The 20697-nt window shown below is 45.6% G+C and overlaps 1 protein-coding gene and 1 long non-coding RNA gene across 6 annotated transcripts in view; one reads left to right on the top strand and one right to left on the bottom strand.

Moving 5' to 3' along the window:
- Window positions 1-20697, top strand: part of ATF6 (activating transcription factor 6) — a 568366-nt gene that overhangs the window by 443297 nt on the left and 104372 nt on the right. The window lies entirely within an intron of this gene.
- Window positions 1-20697, bottom strand: part of LOC134957987 (uncharacterized) — a 197425-nt gene that overhangs the window by 142516 nt on the left and 34212 nt on the right. The gene's annotated exons all lie outside the window — the stretch shown is intronic.

The raw sequence follows: 20697 nt of genomic DNA, 5'->3' as shown, positions 1-20697 counted from the left end.
TGAAGCCAGGATTCAGATGTACTTAACCCCCCTTCACACCGTTATATGGTCCCGGGTATCACTGTTACACTTGACGCCTGGAGAGTTCATTAATTATAATAAGAAAAGTAAATTTCTGCTGCGGGGTACACTGGGCTCCACAAGGATTAACATCGGGGTGTAGAGTTGGATCTTGATCCGAGGCACCAACAGGCTCGAAGCTTTGACTATTCCCAAGATGTACAGCGCCGCCTCCTCTATAACCCCGCCTCCGTGCACAGGAGCTCAGTTTGTAAGTTGGTGCCATGCAGTAAGCAGGCAATTAACAGGGGGGCTGCCATTGCAGACCATGTTATAGCTTAATCAGAAGAAAAGAAGAACTTTTGAAGACTTCAAGGGCTGCACCTTTTATGCATGTCACATAAGACATCCTTTGCTGCAGCTCCATCACTCCCCCAGCGGAGCTGTATACTCCCGCGCCCTGGTTGCCAGGTAACTACAGCGGAGGCTCCGGTGTCCTTCTGTTAGTCACACACACACACCCGCCGCTGCCCTCCAGGATCGCGTGGCCGCAGGTACAAGGGGAGGTAAGGGGTCTCTTTGGCCCGCTATTAACCACGATCCGGCTTGCCCGTGGACACTGTAAAGGGCAGCCGCTCCACTAGTCACAGGGCACAGGTGGGGGGTTTTCTCTCATAAAAACCCCATTTTAATCATTCCCGCAGCGCCCGGTGGGGAAGCCAGCAGGGGGATAAAGCCTAACCTGTAGCCCCTCCCCCAGGGCGCCATTTCAGTGAATATTCCCGCCCTGGAGCTGCGTATATCTCCCTCACTCCCTGTCAGCCGCCATCACAATGGAGCTGCGCTGTTCCTGGGACTGCTGGGGCAAATCCTCCTCTGTAAAGCCGCCTGCTCGCCAGCGCTGTGCATTTTACAGGACACTTAAGTATTCTACCTGTCAAGGGACAGTGTTAGTTAAGAAAGAGTGCATACTTTCAGGGCTGTGTGGTACAAACACCCTGTGATATACATCCAGTATCTACTGTGCTTTGTTATATCTACTGTTTACATATATAGCTATACTGAGTATTACTTTGTAATGCTAGTCCAGTGCAGTTTTATGGTGTATAATTTCTGCATGGTACGCTTGTGACTATACAAGTGTGTGTGTGCATGTAGCTGCCATATCTGGTATTTCACTCAGCGTGCTACTCCTATATTCTGTAACCTGAGGGGATCAAATCTCCACTCAGTTACAGCAATTGAACCGGTCACTGACTAAATCTAAATCTCACTCTCGCCCAAGACGTCTTCTAAAAGGGCCATTACCTCCTCACAATCCACTGCTATCCTGGACACATCCTCTGAGGAGGATGGTGCATATACCGACCCCACAGACACTGACTCAGATGCTTCTGATGGGGAAGGGAAGTCAATGGTGGATGTCGCTGATTTGATTGAGGCTATCAGGCTCATTCTTCAAGTCTCTGATGAACCCGAGCCTGCGGCTGTCTCTAAAAATCCGGACAGATTTAAACGAAAGAAGGTGGTTAAACAAGTTTTACCTCATTCTCAACACCTGGCTGACATTCGTCAGGAAATCTTGGGAAAGTCTGGAAACGAAATTCACACTGCATAAGAGACTGTTGGCTCGCTACCCTCTCTCTGCGGAGCTATGTAAAAATTGGGAAACGCCTCCACCTGTAGATTCTCATGTGGCACGCATGGTAGTTTCCTCTGCTCTGCCAGTAACTACCGTCACCTCTCTAAAGGACCGACGGATAGACGTGTGGAGGGTTGTTTGAAAGCAATTTACACCCTAATGAGGGCTGTACATAGGCCAACCATTGCAGCAATTTGGGCTGCTGAAGCTGTTGAGGCGTGGGCTCAGGAGCTAGAGGAGGAACTGCCTTCCAACGCACCTGAGGATGCTTGACAATGTCTCTCATATATTACCACGGCTTCTCTGTACCTTAAGGAGGTTGCCTCCGATGCCGGGGTGCTGGTGGCCAAGGTTGCTACTACGTCCGTCTTGGCCACACGTATCCTTCGGTTGAGATCCTGGTCGGTGGATATGTATTCCAAGAAAACCCTGGAGGTGCTTCCTTTCAAGGGAGACATTCTCTTTGGAGAAGACCTCAATAAGATTGTGGCTGATCTGGCTACTGCTAAAACAGCTTGCCTACCTAGTACGGCTCCTTCGACGCAGAAGGCTAAAAGTACTTTACCTCGGCCCTTTCGTCCTCCAGGTAAAGCAAAAGGTCAGGCGTACCCAAAGCAAGCTCGTGCTTCCAGACCTGCCAAGCCCAGACCGAAGCGAGCCTGGGCTGCCCATCAGCCTGCTTCCAAAACTGACAAGCCTGCCGCATGACGGGATGGGCCTCCCTCTAGGGGATCCCAGGGTGGGGGGCCGACTTCTAGGTTTTGCCCAGGAATGGTTGAAGACCACTTCCGATGCCTGGGTAAGGTTATGCCGTATCCTTCAAGAATTGTGCCCCTCATCGATTTTGCCTGACAGATGTTCCTCTGGACCCAACAAAGGCAAACACTCTGCATTCGGTGGTACATTCCCTTCTGTCCACAGGAGTGGTAGTACAGTACTATTCACAGCTGTTTCTAGTCCCGAAACCGAACGGGTCCTCACGGCCCATTCTCAATCTGAAGTCCTTGAACAAGTATGTGCGGGTCTCCAAGTTTCGTATAGAAACTCTGCGCTCTATTGTTCTGGCCTTGGAGCCTGGGGACTATATGGTCTCCCTGGACATACAGGATGCCTACCTGCATATTCCTAATGCAGTGTCTCATCAGCAGTATCTCAGGTTTGCGGTGGGCAATCTTCATTACAAATTTCGGCCGTTACCCTTTGATTTGACAACGGCTCCCCGAGTTTTCACCAAAGTAATTGCAGTTATGACGGCTACAGTCCGCCATCAAGGGGTCAGGATCCTACCGTACTTGGACGATTTGTTGATCCTGTCAAATTCCCCAGAACTTCTCCTGTGTCATCTAGATCTGACGGTCCAGGTCATGAAAGCCCAGGGGTGGCTGATCAACTGGAGGAAATCCTCCCTGGTTCCTGCTCGGAGCATGGTACACCTGGGAGCGTTATTGGACACTCACAACCAACGGTTGTTCTTGTCTCAGGGGAAAGTCCTGAAGCTTCAGGACAGGATTCGATGCTTCCTATCTCGTCCGCAAGTGTCGATACATTCGGCAATGCAAGTGCTAGGTCTCATGGTGTTGGCTTTCGACATGGTGGAGTATGCTCAATTCCATTCTCTCCCTCTGTAGAAGTTAATTCTGATCAAGTACTGCCTCACCGCATCAGATCTCACATGATCTCCTGGTCTCCGGAGGTCCGCCTGTCACTGTGCTGGTGACTTCAGGACCGACGATTGAGCAGGGGCCGTCCCTTCTGGATATCCAACTGGGTCCTGCTGACGACTGATGCCAGTCTGAGAGGTTGGGGCGCGGTGTTGGAACAACACTCTCTTCAGGGTCTGTGGACCAAGGAGGAGTCTCTACTCCCGATAAATATTCTGGAACTGCGGGCAGTGTTCAATGCGTGGACAATGGCTCAGCATCTAATACAGAACAGACCTGTTCAAGTACAATCGGACAGTGCCACCACGGTGGCGTACATCAATCATCAAGGCGGCACTCGAAGTGATGGCAATGAGGGAAGTATCACGGATTCTTCAGTGGGCAGAACGCCATCTGCTGGCCATATCCGCAGTGTTTATTCCGGGGGTCCTAAACTGGCAAGTGGACTTTCTCAGTCGTCAGGACGTACACGCCGGAGAATGGAGCCTCCATCCAGAGGTGTTTCAACTTCTCGTGGACAAGTGGGGCCTTCTAAATGTGGACCTGATGGCGTCTCGACACAATCACAAGGTTCCGGTCTTCAGAGCAAGGACAAGGGATCCTCACACAGCGTTCGTGGATGCTCTGTCAATCCCATGGAACTTTCGTCTGCCGTATGTGTTCCCTCCGGTGTCACTCCTGCCCAGAGTAATACGGAAGTTCAAGCAAGAAGGAGGAAACCTACTTCTGATCACTCCAGCTTGGCCCAGATGGCACTGGTTCTCCGATCTACAGGGCCTCTCGCTAGATCGTCCCCTTCTACTTCCACAACGACCAGACCTCCTCATTCAGGGCCCTTGTGTTTACCAGGACTTGGCCCGTCTGGCTTTGACGGCATGGCTCTTGAAGCTGCCGTCCTGACGGCCAAGGGTTTTTCTGAGGCAGTTGTTCAAACTATGTTGAAGGCCCGTAAGCCGGCTTCTGCTCGGATTTACCATAAGGTCTGGAATGCTTACTTTACTTGGTGTGCGTATCACAGTCATGATGTTTTCAAGTTTAGCACGGCCAAACTGTTGGCCTTCCTTCAACAGGGCCTGGATTTAGGCCTGCGTCTGGCCTCCCTCAAGGTTCACATTTCTGCCTTGTCGGTTTGGTTTCAGGGAAAGATTGCTGCCCTTCCTGATGTTCATACATTCACTCAGGGCGTGTTGCGGATTCAGCATCCTTATGTACCTTCTGTGGCCCCTTTGGATCTGTCAGTGGTGCTGGAGTCCTTGCAAGAGTCTCCATTTGAACCTCTTGCCTCTGCTCACCTTAAGTGGCTTCTCTTAAGGTGCTATGTTTGCTGGCTATTGCTTCAGCTAGAAGGGTAACGGACTTGGGTGCCTTATCCTGTAGGTCCCCCCCATTTGATTTTTCATCGTGACCGGGCAGTCCTTAGAACGCGTCCGGGTTATTTACCCAAGGTGGTGTCTTCATTCCACCTTAACCAGGAGATTGTGGTTCCGGCCTTAAATTCTCCTGAGTTGTCTTCCAAAGAGCGGTCTTTGGATGTGGTACCGGCTCTTCGTATCTATGTGAAGAGAATATCCTCCATTAGGAAATCTGATTCTCTGTTTGTACTGTTTGGTTTTCACAAACGTGGCTGGCCTGCTGACAATGCTAAATTCCCTTGTCGTATAAACAACCCTTTATGAAGTCTAAGAACACTGTACGCTGTTTACTTAAGAAGTACCGTAATGGTACGCTAGTTGCGTAACGATCGCTCAGCCGTAGGCGAGACGCTCAAGCGTCACGTTCGCTCACGGCCCAGTGATCACAGGACACGTTATTGGCTATGACTAGAGTAATGATTCGCTATGGCGTAGCGGACGCTCGAGACCACGAGGAGATCACCAGCGGCGCAGACGCTCACAACGCTATACCTTTATGTCTAAACCTTATACCAATGAAATACACGGAATACCTTAATGTGAATACAGGGTGTAAGTGCAACCTTGTGTAACCTGACTAACTACAAAGCTGCTTGAGCGTAACCGACGCTCAAGTGAACACTTAACACTATAGGAAATACACAGATACTGGTTTAGGGTCCAAAGCCTATCAACTGTATTATATCTAATATACTTGTAAAAGGGGATAACAGTACAAATGATACACTACAATATAACAAAGACTTCCTAACCAAAATACAATACTATCTAATACAATACAATACTAGTCTAGGGGAGATACGAGAGAAAGAGAAGGGAAAGAGAGAGAGAGAGAGAGAGATGAGAGAAATTGGCTCACAGTAAGACAATGATTACGGAGAGAAACTTACGCACAAGGGTAAACGATCGCATGCGCCTGGACATCCAGCACCCGATTTTCAGCAATGAGAACCGTTGAAGAGTGAGAGCTGGATGTGGTCGGCCTGCCTATTTATGCCCCACACACAATGCAATCTCATAGTCCCTACAATCCCATTGTCCATTGGATGAAGGAATTCGACCCTGTATCACAACAAAAGGTCATAGGTTGATTCATACAGGTGGGCTGTGACGATTTCAAACAGCTCAGGTGGGTGGGGAACTAAGTTTCCCGCCGCATACCTGAGTATGAGTAAATAGTAGAAATGGACATAAACTTCTTATGTCCATAACTATTCGCACGAGCGATTAATACGCTCCAAACCAACACCGGAATATTGCTAATTAAATACTCTTCCGATGGGTACCAAACACTGCTGTATGATTCCTGTTAGACCCTTCGTACAATACAAAGAGGGATTACTTTAAACAGGGACCTTCTATATTAACCAAACTTTCAGAAACTATCAAAGGGATCATGATCTATAAACTACGTTAATTGTGAAAATATGTAACGAATGAGTCGCACGCTACGACTACATAAACGCTACCGTAAATACGCATACCGCGCCTGCGAGTGCACGCTATTGCGGGTATGCGCCTTCACGGGAGAGCGTACGCATGCGCAGCACGGACCAGTGTGCGGTGCAAATATGGCAACGTGTATGGGGATATTTTTCTGACTTTGACAGTCCACCCTTTGGCAGTCAATAATAACTGCCACCTTCTAAAACATTTCAAAAGGAGAAAAATATATGTCAGGGGTTAATTCATTTCCATGGTTGGGTGAGGGAGGAGAGAGGAGTAGGTGTGAAGAGGGTATGACCTAGTGTGATAGCAGAAGCATGTGTGTATGAGTCCATGTTTGGAGGGTCATGTATCATCGTGCCGTACGTGTTGTAAATCAAGCTTCGAGGTATTGCGAAGTATACATTTGAATTCCTTCTTATCCTGTGGTACAGGTCTGTGGATGGGCTGTCAAACTTTACCGAGCTCTTTTCGGATTTTGAACAAAATGGGGAGCACATTTTAGTTGATGATACATGAATGGGGGAGGTATGTGGTTGCTGATATCTGTGCCTGTATTCCCTATCGTCTATGTGTGTCATTACCTGAGGGTTGTAGAGATGAAGATAAAGAACACTTATGGAAAATGCAATGATATTCTATGTCAGGGAAATGTACATCTGTCGTCGAAGTTGTGTTCGGTATCTGTTGAGAGTCGTCTTCTTTGCGCTGTATTGCTCCTTGGGCATGAGCAAATAGCTTTGTCAGAGCCATCGGATTTACAAAAAAATGTTGGGCTAGCGTGAGTTTAAAAGTACTAGGGAAACTGGGGATCCATGGCAAAGTTCATCAAATGTCCATTTCTCAAGTGGTCAAAACTTCATCTTTGGTGCTTGTCTGTTGTCTGTATAGCGTCTCGTCAACTTCCTCGTCCAAGGGGGTCTTTGTATCTTGGAGAAAAGCAGAAAAACAGGTGAAAGAAACGGACCGTATAATCGCATTTTCATCACATTCTGGTTTCTATTATTGGGTCATAAATCAAATCCAGGTTAATTACAGTTTCCTCACTCCTCAAACTCATCACTTTTGTACTTTGTTTGCACCTCATTAAAGCCTGCCCGCATCTAAATATCAATCCAATCGATATAACGACACCCAAGATACATAGTAGAAACTTTCCAACATCCATTATGACTCCTTGAGCCCAGTCTCCTAAACCGGAGAACCAATTTCGCGGGTTCAACCATGACACCCAACCAGTCAGCTCATTACCTACAGCAGCAAGGGTGAGATTGTGTTTTCGACGAAATTCCCACTTTAATTGCAGAATATCGTCCATCTTTTGGTCTATGACCTCTACCGGATCCTCGGTGCTATTCGTGATATAAGTGCAACACTTTATGCCGTACTGTGTTGCCAATGTAACACAATATCCGCCTGTTACTGCTGTAAGATAATTAAGAACCATCCTATGCTGAACTAGTTCTGTTTTATAAGCTTGAAGTTCTCTTCCAGTGTATCTAAACGTGTCATCATACATTTCAGTGATATTATCTAACAAATTGGCGAGTGCGGAAATGTATCTATAATTCATCACTCCCCGAGCGGTACGAGTGAAATCTAACGCTACCAGAACCTGAATCCCGGTGGATTCATGGATAAGATCAGAGGCCGGATGCTCTAACCTTTCTGACAGTTGTCTTTTAACTCGGTGCTCGTAATGAGTGTGAGTATAAGGAGCTTGGGCACCACGGTGTATGTCTTTCATTTTGTCATGTGTTACAGTCATCACTTCAGGCAATACTTTTCCAATATAACACAATCCTTCAGAGTTTGGGGCAAGCCACTTGTACGCCTTTCTCCCGCATATGAAATATGCGTCATCGGGGAGAACATATGGGACGGAGAAGGACATTACCATGTTACAAACCTTCCAGGTGAAATCTCCTGACCCTAATTCTTCCATCTGCTTAATGCACGTATCAGTTTGTACGATATGTGCACAGTATCCTGGTGATACCTCTCCAACTCTAGTAATCCTATTTCCTAAGGTATATCGATACCGGAAAGATTTTCCTCTACTGGCTATGTGGCGTACAAGCTCTGTATCTGTAGGCATTCTATCTGCTCTGTGTGAAAAGGTCATGGTAAGGTTGCTCCATGACACTTCCCAATTTCCCGGCTTACGGGGGTTGGAGATATTAAAACATAAGAGGGACCTATCCACATGGTATTGGTGGAGCTTCAAACTAGGAGGGCTGGAGATGTTAAATCTCCGGTCCACCGGTCTCCCACCACTTAGCTCAAGTACCTCCCCTAACGTTAAAGGAAATGGTACTAGCCCTGATTTGCTATGACCCTGAGGTACTTGAGAGCATACCCAACAATCTGTTTGGTTTAACACATTACCCACTAAAGAGTGATAGTCACTCAATGGATGCCGGTCCATATGGATATTAAAACTGGATTGGCATTTCTTTATGCATCCATCTTCAACCAGATTATCACAGAGCCTACAGATACAATTTTCTTTTTGAGCTAACAATCCTTCAAAGAAAATGTTTACAGATAACATGGTTGTTAGATCGTGCCCGGTACTCGCCTTTGCTTGGTGATTGGGTTGCTATTGGAAATTTACACCTCCGTCTCAGTCATTAGAACCTTTCTGGATCCTTTCTCGACCTCACTGGTACTCTCACCGAAACAGACTGCTCTGGTCAACATCCTGGTTAACGGGAAAATCCATATTGCAGTCTCTTGGGGCAAGTCCATCTTACAGGAGGAGAAAAGAAGAAATTTGTAAAGGGGGTATAAGAAAACAGTTTGAGGGGGAGAGAACTTGTTACGATAATAAGTTCTCTCGTCTTGTTGTTCTTCTTGTTCTGCTGTCTTCTCAAAGGTGCTGTCTCTCAGTCTTCCAAACGAACATTCTGGTGATGCAATATTCCTTCCCAACCGACGATCTTTCTGTAAGGAGCAAAAATCTGGCATTACCATTGGTCCAACTGAGGGGTGACATACCATCTTTAAACCATGGAAACATGAGTGAGAAGAGAGAGAAAGCACAAAAAGAAACAAAAGAGATAGAGAACAATTCATGTGCATATATACATTACCTAACTCGACAATAACCATCAATAAGAAAAGAGAAACAAAACATTTTTAAACATTGTCAACATTGAGAAAACCTTGTTAGCATTAGAAAAACATTGTCAGACTTATTAGGCTGTCATATCTATGTGTCTACTGGTCTCCTTGAGCAGTCCCTCCCCACCAGCACCTGCATTACTCCACTGTCTGTATCTGGCCAGAAATACATTGTGGCGGATAGGTCATGCTGGGGTTTGGTAGACTTCTGCAAGGACCAAGTGGATATGCAATGTGTGAATTCTTACCAATACTAGTCAGAGATGGGGATAGAGAGAGAGAGAGAAAAAAAAAAACATTTTTCACAAATACATTTACAACTTTTCACCTGGTCATTCCGGTGTCTTCAGTGAATGACCTCCCACTTTATTAACCGTTACCTCAGGCTTGCCTCCATTCCTAATAATCACCTTTCTTGACTACCTATCATGGGTGTGGCTCAAAATTCCTCCTATCTGATCTCTGATTATAATGGTGTGTATTGTAATTTTGCTCATTTCTTGGTCTAGGGGGTCTAACTTTATGTGGGTTATTACAGTTGCTAGCATAATGCCCTTCTCTCCTACAATGATAACAAATCCTGGGCTTCCTCCACGTGTCAATGACCTGAGGTTTTGGTTGATTTGATGCCTCCTCAAACGCTCGGATGCTCATCATCATCAATCGTTTCCCCTGTACTTCCCTGATTCCTTGGATTTTATGATTATGGTGTTGTCTTTCTCTTGATCTACAATCTCTTGCAAAGTGTCCCTTTTTATGACAATTGTAACAGACTTCCATATCTGGATTTCTCACAGGGGTGTGGGGCTTTTGTTGGGGTGGTCTTGTGTTTTGGGCCTGTATATTTGCTGCCATTAACTCATCTCTTTGTGACTCTCTGTATCTGGTGATATTCTGATCATGATTGATGACGGCCTCTCTTAGTGCGGTCACCGAGATATCTCTCCAGTTTGGGTTGGTGGTCTGTACCCTTGTTTTTAATTCATCTTTTAAACCATTCATTAATACCTTAACCGCTATTCCTTTATGTTGTGCATTTGTCTTGATGTCTGCGATCCCAGTGTTTCTAGCCATTATTTGCAGTGCTCGATTGAAATAATTAGAAACATTTTCCCTTTCGTTTTGCCTTATGGAGAGAATGTCATTCCACTTGACAGCAGCTGGGAAATATATTCCTAACTGTCGGTTAATCTGCCTAATACATTCCTGATTGTGTTCTTCCATACAAGGTACCTCCGTGTTTAATTTACAATCAGCAATGAATTTTTCAGGGTCAACACTGGAGGGCAAACATGCCCTCAGCACTGTCCGCCATTCTTTGTTGGTGGGTTCTGTGGCGTTTCCTAGTTCTTTAATAAACTTTTGACATTTGACTAGATTTTTCCTAGGATCAGGAAATTCAGACACAATTGATCTCAATTCGGTCCGGGACCAGAGACAGCGCATTGCACTGTCCTTGACGGGAATGATTCCCTGATCGTCAGTCTTCCCATTGGGGACTGAGATCACCCTGGCCAGATCGAGCTCAGTTACATCATCTTGTGTTGGTCTTACAATATGGGGTACATTTGTTTGTGCGTGATATGAAACATTGTACGTACCTGTGGACACGACCTCACCTGACCCTCCGTTAGGGGGTTCGATTATTGCCTTTACCAATTTGGTCGCGTCCACCTGGATGGCTTTTGTGATGGTTGCTGGAAGAGGTGCTGACATCGTTCTGGGCTCACTTTCTTGTTTGTATTCCTGAGGGAAGTTTGACATGGGGTGCAACTTGCATAGGTTAATAGTTGTACATTCAACAGTATTACAATAATCATTGTTACAGTTATTACACTTATTCTTATAATCTATACTACAGTTGCTAAGAGCGTTTTTATTGTTCAACCTTGTGCTTTTCTCCGCAACCATAATCCTCCCCGATGCCATGTCTCTCCTCTCAAGATAAGATTCAGAAAAGTCAATTGACTCTCTTTGTAATTCACCTTCCTGTTGCCCTAACTGCACATAATCATAATGTTTACTTCGTCTCTTTGTTGGTTCAATGAGACATATCCTCCTCCTTAAATTTTGTAACACGTCTGGACTGAAGCTACCTATTCTTGGGAATTTGTCCCTGTCTTGTACAGTCATTCTCTCCCATTCATCACATAAAGATTCTGTGTGACTTCCGTATTTTTCACACATGATGTACCTTGCCGACCCAACGGGTCGGTTCTCTGAATCAACCCGAACCGAGGTTGATCGCCCCCTACCTGAACAACTGGCCCCCATAATTCTGCAGGTGTTGCTTATTCCTCCTTGGATCTTTATATCAAGGTTTTCAGCGAACCCTTACAAACAAACCAAGATGTCCTGGGCAGGCCGGCGGTGGCGGTTTACCAAGTACCCCACTTACTTCTCGCCCACGTTGGCCAGTACTGCAATAACTGTAACCAGAGCTGCTGTACCCAACCCAGGGCCCCTGTGAACCTTCTGTTTACTGGAACATATGAGGGTTACCCGAAGGACACTTACTCTTTCCAGTAAAGTTGGGGTTGTTAGATAGTTCCTGAGTGACCAGCGAACTTCCCTTTAAAAATAAAAAATTACACAAATCACGTCAGAATGTACAGATAGCGTTTGTGACCACTTTACTCTAATGGTATTAGGTCAGATTACTAACTACTGCACACAATTACGTGCGGTCCAATCGTTCAGTACATAAGCACTACTTGTCATGTACTGAAAGATCAATGGAATCGATGTTTCCGGCCGCGATTCCTTCAGCAAGAGCTTATGGCCTATATGGGTTCTGCACCAACACCCCAGGCGTTGTGCCTCTTGTACCTTTATAGCGGACCTCTTTGTCTATTTTACCTGTTACCTTATGACCTCCTGGTCTGTTACCGTCTGTTAATGACCTCCTGGTCTGTTACCTTATGACCTCCTGGTCTGTTACCTTATGACCTCCTGGTCTGTTACCTTATGGTCCGCTATACTCTAATGCTCAAATATTATTTAACCAAGGATGCCTCCCTAGCCACCGTATATGTCACTTACACGTGTGTCCCTTGACGAGTACCCGACTTTCCTTTTGGTTCAACCTCTTAAGTTATATAAACTTATGTAATAAAAACACACTCACTCAACACATGTACACTTTGTTTCTATATCTATTTCTGCGCAGAAATTGTCTTCAGTCCAACAGTGTTACCAATTAGGAGCAGGATCTGTTAAACTAAATTTCAGATTTTTCCAAAAATAGATTTGCGTTATTTACCGCTGTGCGTTACTTATCGCCTTTGCGCTAATTATCGCTTTGCGCTAATTCAACTTTTCGTGACTTGAGCTACGTTGCGTAACCCGACGCTACGTTGCGTAATGTACGCTGCGTGCGTCTGCCGTTTGGATTGCGTACGCAAGTCTTTTGTTAGGGACACGTGTACGCAAAACAAAGATCCACCGTAGCACAATTTCTACCTTTATCAATGTAGATGATCCCTGATCATCTACCGCACCCCACACTGACTGCCTTATCTCCCAGACAAGCCGTGTGTTGGTCTATACTTTAACTATTACCTCTAATATGAAATAACAGCAAATCTCTTTTAGCACTTTCTATCAACTATAAAACTTGGCAAACAGGAATAGTGATATACGAAATTGAAAAAAAGAAATGCAGATATATATGTATGCGTGCGTGTATACGCAAGACAGAAGAGAAATAAAACAGTTTTAAAAGACACAAGCGTTTTGTTCTTACTTCCGGTTCCCGGATTCCTTCAGCACTCTTTATCTAAGCGAAGCAGACGCTTATCCCGTCAGCACTGCGAGACAACCTCCCACCCTTTGCTGGGGGGATAATGTCTGCTGATCTACCTAGTGCAGATATGAGAAGGATAGGACGAGTCCCCAATTGACAATGCTAAATTCCCTTGTCGTATAAACAACCCTTTATGAAGTCTAAGAACACTGTACGCTGTTTACTTAAGAAGTACCGTAATGGTACGCTAGTTGCGTAACGATCGCTCAGCCGTAGGCGAGACGCTCAAGCGTCACGTTCGCTCACGGCCCAGTGATCACAGGACACGTTATTGGCTATGACTAGAGTAATGATTCGCTATGGCGTAGCGGACGCTCGAGACCACGAGGAGATCACCAGCGGCGCAGACGCTCACAACGCTATACCTTTATGTCTAAACCTTATACCAATGAAATACACGGAATACCTTAATGTGAATACAGGGTGTAAGTGCAACCTTGTGTAACCTGACTAACTACAAAGCTGCTTGAGCGTAACCGACGCTCAAGTGAACACTTAACACTATAGGAAATACACAGATACTGGTTTAGGGTCCAAAGCCTATCAACTGTATTATATCTAATATACTTGTAAAAGGGGATAACAGTACAAATGATACACTACAATATAACAAAGACTTCCTAACCAAAATACAATACTATCTAATACAATACAATACTAGTCTAGGGGAGATACGAGAGAAAGAGAAGGGAAAGAGAGAGAGAGAGAGAGAGATGAGAGAAATTGGCTCACAGTAAGACAATGATTACGGAGAGAAACTTACGCACAAGGGTAAACGATCGCATGCGCCTGGACATCCAGCACCCGATTTTCAGCAATGAGAACCGTTGAAGAGTGAGAGCTGGATGTGGTCGGCCTGCCTATTTATGCCCCACACACACAATGCAATCTCATAGTCCCTACAATCCCATTGTCCATTGGATGAAGGAATTCGACCCTGTATCACAACAAAAGGTCATAGGTTGATTCATACAGGTGGGCTGTGACGATTTCAAACAGCTCAGGTGGGTGGGGAACTAAGTTTCCCGCCGCATACCTGAGTATGAGTAAATAGTAGAAATGGACATAAACTTCTTATGTCCATAACTATTCGCACGAGCGATTAATACGCTCCAAACCAACACCGGAATATTGCTAATTAAATACTCTTCCGATGGGTACCAAACACTGCTGTATGATTCCTGTTAGACCCTTCGTACAATACAAAGAGGGATTACTTTAAACAGGGACCTTCTATATTAACCAAACTTTCAGAAACTATCAAAGGGATCATGATCTATAAACTACATTAATTGTGAAAATATGTAACGAATGAGTCGCACGCTACGACTACATAAACTCTACCGTAAATACGCATACCGCGCCTGCGAGTGCACGCTATTGCGGGTATGCGCCTTCACGGGAGAGCGTACGCATGCGCAGCACGGACCAGTGTGCGGTGCAAATATGGCAACGTGTATGGGGATATTTTTCTGACTTTGACACTGCTTCCAAGCAGACCCTGGCCAGATGGATTAGAATGGTGATTGCACATGCTTATGTACAGGCTGGTCGTCCAGTTCCTGCTACCGTCATAGCGCATTCTACTCAGTCGGTTGGACTTTCTTGGGCGCCTGCGTGGTCCTCAGGGAACACGTTTATAAGGTTCTATGCCTTTGATACTTCCGCCTCCCAGGATGCTTCCTTTGGACGCCGGGTTCTTGTGCTCGCTACAGTACGTTCCCTCCCATTACAGTGCGTTCCCTCCCATAAGGAACTGCTTTAGGACATCCCCGATGTTAATCCTTGTGAAGCCCAGTGTACCCCGCAGCGGAAAACGAGATTTATGGTAAGAACTTATCGTTGTTAAATCTCTTTCTGCGAGGTACACTGGGCTCCACAAGGCGCCCACCCTGACGCGCTTAGCTTCTTTGGGTTGGTGTGGCATAGCCGCTGACACCCTCTCCTGTGGCGAGTGTGTGGTGTAATTGTCTACGAGCGATTGTCGTCTCTAGTACCTGCTACTGCATTGGGCTGGTTAACGAAACTGAGCTCCTGTGCACGGAGGCGGGGTTATAGAGGAGGCGGCGCTGTGCATCTTGGGAACAGTCAAAGCTTTGAGCCTGTTGGTGCCTCGGATCAAGATCCTGCTCTACACCCCGATGTTAATCCTTGTGGAGCCCAGTGTACCTCGCAGAAGGAGATTTAACAACTGTAAGTTCTTACCATAAATCTCATTTTTGGTCAAAATAAATTAGTATCGATATTATAGAAAAATTCAAGACATGATCCTGAAAATTAGTTAGTGTGGGCATCTGAATGGCGTTTGCCAGCATGCTAATACAGCAAGACTCATTGACAACAACAAAAAATGTTACATGGGCAAAACTCTTCATTACGTGGTACTGCAGCATGCATCCTTGTTTGATCTGTCTGCCAACGATTTTTGGCATACCAAACCTTTATCCTTAGTCACAGCATCCAGGTGTCCCATCCTGGTGATGCTTTGATCTGCAGAAACGGGGGGAAGTAAGCATGCCTGTAGTGTTTGGTGATGATTTTTGCCTCCCTACTACACTGTGAATGAATGAATGACTATCAAGTGAATAAAGAGCAGTTGTTGCTCAAACATTTTTTTTCTCTACGTAAATGTTTTCATACCGATACCAATAAGAAGCCGTAAACCTATGACCATGTTTGGATCTTCTATATGTTCTTAAGACCCTGAATAATCTGCTGTATTGTACAAAGGGTTAAAGGTAATCACACACAGGACTGTAAATATATAGAAAAAAGCTTGATAAGTTAACTGACGTATAGGGTACATTATAACCAAAAATAAGACTGTATATTAAAGTTTGTGGTGCTCCCAGGAATTTATACTTAGAGGTATATTTACTAAAGCTTCTAAAATTGAAAAGTGGTGGTTGCCTATAGTAACCAATCAGATTCTATCATTTTCTAGGGTGCAGTAGAGAAATGATAGTCAGAATCTGATTGGTTGCTATGAGCAACATCACCAATTTTCATTTTTAAAAACGTTAGTAAATTTACCCCTTACTACTCGGAGAAAAAAGGGGGCTAATAGAGATGCTAATGAAGACAGCACACTAATAGTTATAGATATTGAAATAGTTATAGACTGAAATTCTAACTTTTATTAAAGCACATCTAAGAGAATGGGGTATCTAGGCTAAAAACAGTAAATAGTTTGCAGAATTGTACCGTTGTCTTTTATACTATTCGATTGAAATTATTAAAGACTTTTCTAAGACTTGTTTAAACACTTCATAATCAATCATTCTAAGAAATCCTCACATCTCCCTCTGACTCTCGCTGCACATATCAAATATGGGGATCCACTGCCCAGTAGGTTTTTGGATATACTGTAAACAAACAAGTAAAATATGCATATACAGGTTGAGTATCCCTTATCCAAATATTCCGAAATACGGAATATTCCGAAATACGGACTTTTTTGGTGAGAGTGAGATAGTGAAACCTTTGTTTTTTGATGGCTCAATGTACACAAACTTTGTTTAATACACAAAGTTATTAAAAAATATTGTATTAAATGTGCTTCAGGCTGTGTGTATAAGGTGTATATGAAACATAAATGAATTGTGTGAATGTAGACACACTTTGTTTAATGCACAAAGTTATAAAAAATATTGGCTATAATTACCTTCAGGCTGTGTGTATAAGGTGTATATGTAACATAAATGCATTCTGTGCTTAGATTTAGGTCCCATCACCATGTTATCTCATTATGGTATGCAATTATTCCAAAATACGGAAAAATCCGATATCCAAAATACCTCTGGTCCCAAGCATTTCGGATAAGGGATCCTCAACCTGTATAATATAGAGTAAAACAGTGGTGGGCAACGGCATGCAGTCAATTTACCTACAATCATTATCCCAACGGTCAAAATCCCGACATGGTCAAAATACAGACGTTGAAAATACTGAAAAGGTCAAAATACCGACATTTAAATTGTCGACAGGTCAAAAAGTCGACATGAGTTTTTCATGCTTTTTTTTATTGAAACAGGCTTGTTCATACTTTACCATCCCAGTGAACCTGGAGGGGGGAATATAATAGTGTGCCGAGCGCAGCAAGGCACCGTGCTGAAGCATGGCGGGCAGACGCAGCTCACTTAAACGGTGTGCATGTCAACCTGCAGTATGTCGACATACATACTGGGGGGGGAAGAAAACCGCATGTTGAGTTTTTGACCTGTTGACGTTTTAAATGTCGGTATTTTTACCTTGTCGGTATATTGAATGTCTGTATTTTGACCTTGTCAGTATTTTGACCTTGTCGAGATTTTGACCGTCACTCAATTGTTGCCAGGATTTTGACCATCTGGATTTTGATTGTAGGTACAGTATTTCATACGGATCCCGTGGGCAACATGTAGCCTGACAGCTCCTAGCTCTAATCTTCTTTTCTGACTTTTTCTATACTTTTGTTAAAAAGAAGGGAATAAAACTGAAGGGAGCAGCAAGCTAAAGTGCCATGTAGTACAACCAGACAGAGCGTACAATGCATTCCACACCTCCCTTGGTGTAGATGAAAGGTTAGAAGGAATGTCATTTTTACTTTAAAGGGATTAATGCAAACCCATTTGGATGAATTGGGCTGTGTTGCTTGACTCGGATTCATATTTTCTCTGACGTCCTAAGTGGATGCTGGGACTCCGTAAGGACCATGGGGAATAGCGGCTCCGCAGGAGACTGGGCACAACTATAAAGAAAGCTTTAGACTACTGGTGTGCACTGGCTCCTCCCACTATGACCCTCCTCCAGACTTCAGTTAGAATCTTGTGCCCGGCTGAGCTGGATGCACACTAGGGGCTCTCCTGAGCTCCTAGAAAGAAAGTATATTTTAGGTTTTTTATTTTACAGTAAGATCTGCTGGCAACAGACTCACTGCAGCGAGGGACTAAGGGGAGAAGAAGCGAACCTACCTAACTAATGGTAGTTTGGGCTTCTTAGGCTACTGGACACCATTAGCTCCAGAGGGATCGACCGCAGGAACCGACCTTGGTGTTCGTTCCCGGAGCCGCGCCGCCGGCCCCCTTGCAGAGCCAGAAGCAAGAAGTGTTCCGGAAAATCGGCGGCAGAAGACTTCAGTCTTCAACAAGGTAGCGCACAGCACTGCAGCTGTGCGCCATTGCTCCTCATGCACACCTCACACTCCGGTCACTGATGGGTGCAGGGCGCTGGGGGGGGGGGGGGGGGCGCCCTGAGGGCAATATAAGACACCTTGGCTGGCAAATCTACACCATATATAGTCAGGAAGGCTATATAGGTGTAAAAATACCCCTGCCAGAATTCCAGAAAAAGCGGGAGAAGTCCGCCGGAAAAGGGGCAGGGCCATCTCCCTCAGCACACTGGCGCCATTTTTCCCTCACAGCTCCGCTGGAAGGACGCTCCCTGGCTCTCCCCTGCAGTGTACAAGCTACAGAAGGGTAAAAAAGAGAGGGGGGGCACTAAATTTAGGCGCAATATATATATATATATATATATATATATATATATAATATAAGCAGCTATAAGGGAAAAACACTTATTTATAGTGGGATCCCTGTGTTATATAGCACTCTGGTGTGTGCTGGCATACTCTCTCTCTGTCTCCCCAAAGGGCTTTGTGGGGTCCTGTCCTCTGTCAGAGCATTCCCTGTGTGTGTGCGGTGTGTCGGTACGGCTGTGTCGACATGTTTGATGAGGAGGCTTATGTGGAGGCGGAGCAGATGCCTATAAATGTGATGTCACCCCCTGCGGGGTCGACACCTGAGTGGATGGTGCTGTGGAAGGAATTACGCGACAGTGTCGACTCCTTGCATAAAAGGTTTGACAACATACCAAATGTGGGACAGCCGGCTACTCAGCCTGTGCCTGCCCAGGCGTCTCAAAAGCCATCAGGGGCTCTAAAACGCCCGCTACCTCAGATGGCAGACACAGATGTCGACACGGATACTGACTCCAGTGTCGACGACGATGAGACTAATGTAACTTCCAGTAGGGCCACACGTTACATGATTGAGGCAATGAAAAATGTGTTGCACATTTCTGATGTTACCCCCGGTACCACAAAAAAGGGTATTATGTTTGGAGAGAAAAAAACTACCAGTAGCTTTTCCTCCATCTGAGGAGTTAAATGAAGTATGTGAAGAAGCGTGGGCTTCCCCTGATAAGAAACTGGTAATTTCTAAGAGGTTACTAATGGCGTACCCTTTCCCGCCAGAGGATAGGGCACGTTGGGAAACATCCCCTAGGGTGGATAAAGCGCTCACACGCTTGTCAAAGAAGGTGGCACTACCGTCTCCGGATACGGCCGCCCTGAAGGAATCTGCTGATAGAAAGCAGGAAGCTATCCTGAAGTCTATATATACACACACAGGTGTTATACTGAGACCAGCTATTGCTTCAGCATGGATGTGCAGTGCTGCAGCTGCATGGTCAGATTCCCTGTCGGAAAATATTGATACCCTGGACAGGGACACTATATTGCTAACCGTAGAGCATATTAAAGACGCACTTTTATACATGAGGGATGCACAGAGGGATATTTGCCGGCTGGCATCTAAAATTAGTGCAATGTCCATTTCTGCCAGGAGAGGGTTATGGACTCGGCAGTGGACAGGAGATGCAGATTCCAAAAGGCACATGGAAGTTCTGCCTTATAAGGGTGAGGAGTTGTTCGGGGATGGTCTCTCGGACCTCGTTTCCACAGCAACAGCTGGGAAGTCTACATTTTTACCCCATGTTCCCTCACAGCCAAAGAAAGCACCGTATTATCAGGTACAGTCCTTTCGGCCCAATAGGGGCAAGCGGGTTAAGGGTGCGTCCTTTCTGCCCAGAGGCAGAGGTAGGGGGAAAAAGCTGCAGCATACAGCCAGTTCCCAGGAGCAAAAGCCCTCCCCGCTTCCTCTAAGTCCACAGCATGACGCTGGGGCCTCCACAGGCGGAGCCAGGTACGGTGGGGGCCCGTCTCAAATATTTCAGCAATCAGTGGGCTCGCTCACGGGTGGATCCCTGGATCTTTCAAGTAGTATCTCAGGGGTACAAGCTGGAATTCGAGACGTCTCAGATTGTCATTACCAATTCCAGACGTTGCCGTTCGGTGTATCCACGGCTCCGAGGGCCTTTACCACGGTAATGGCAGAAATGATGATACTCCTTCGAAAGAAGGGAGTTTTAATTATCCCGTACTTGGACGATCTCCTGATAAAGGCGAGGTCCAGGGAGCAGTTGTTGGTCGGGGTAGCACTATCTCGGGAGGTGCTACAACAGCACGGCTGGATTCTAAATATTCCAAAGTCACAGCTGGTCCCTACGACACGTCTACTGTTCCTGGGGATGGTTCTGGACACAGAACAGAAAAAAGTATTTCTCCCGGAGGAGAAGGCCAAGGAGCTGTCATCTCTAGTCAGAGGCCTCCTAAAACCAAAACAGGTGTCGGTGCATCACTGCACGCGGATCCTGGTAAAGATGGTAGCTTCCTACGAAGCAATTCCATTCAGCAGGTTCCATGCAAGAACCTTTCAGTGGGACCTGTTGGACAAGTGGTCCGGATCGCATCTTCAGATGCATCGGCTGATAACCCTGTCTCCAAGG

The sequence above is a fragment of the Pseudophryne corroboree genome, chromosome 9, assembly GCF_028390025.1.
Source record: "Pseudophryne corroboree isolate aPseCor3 chromosome 9, aPseCor3.hap2, whole genome shotgun sequence".
Classification (NCBI taxonomy): domain Eukaryota; kingdom Metazoa; phylum Chordata; class Amphibia; order Anura; family Myobatrachidae; genus Pseudophryne; species Pseudophryne corroboree.
The sequence above is the reverse complement of the archived record's forward strand: the minus strand, read 5'-3'. Positions and strand labels throughout refer to the sequence as shown.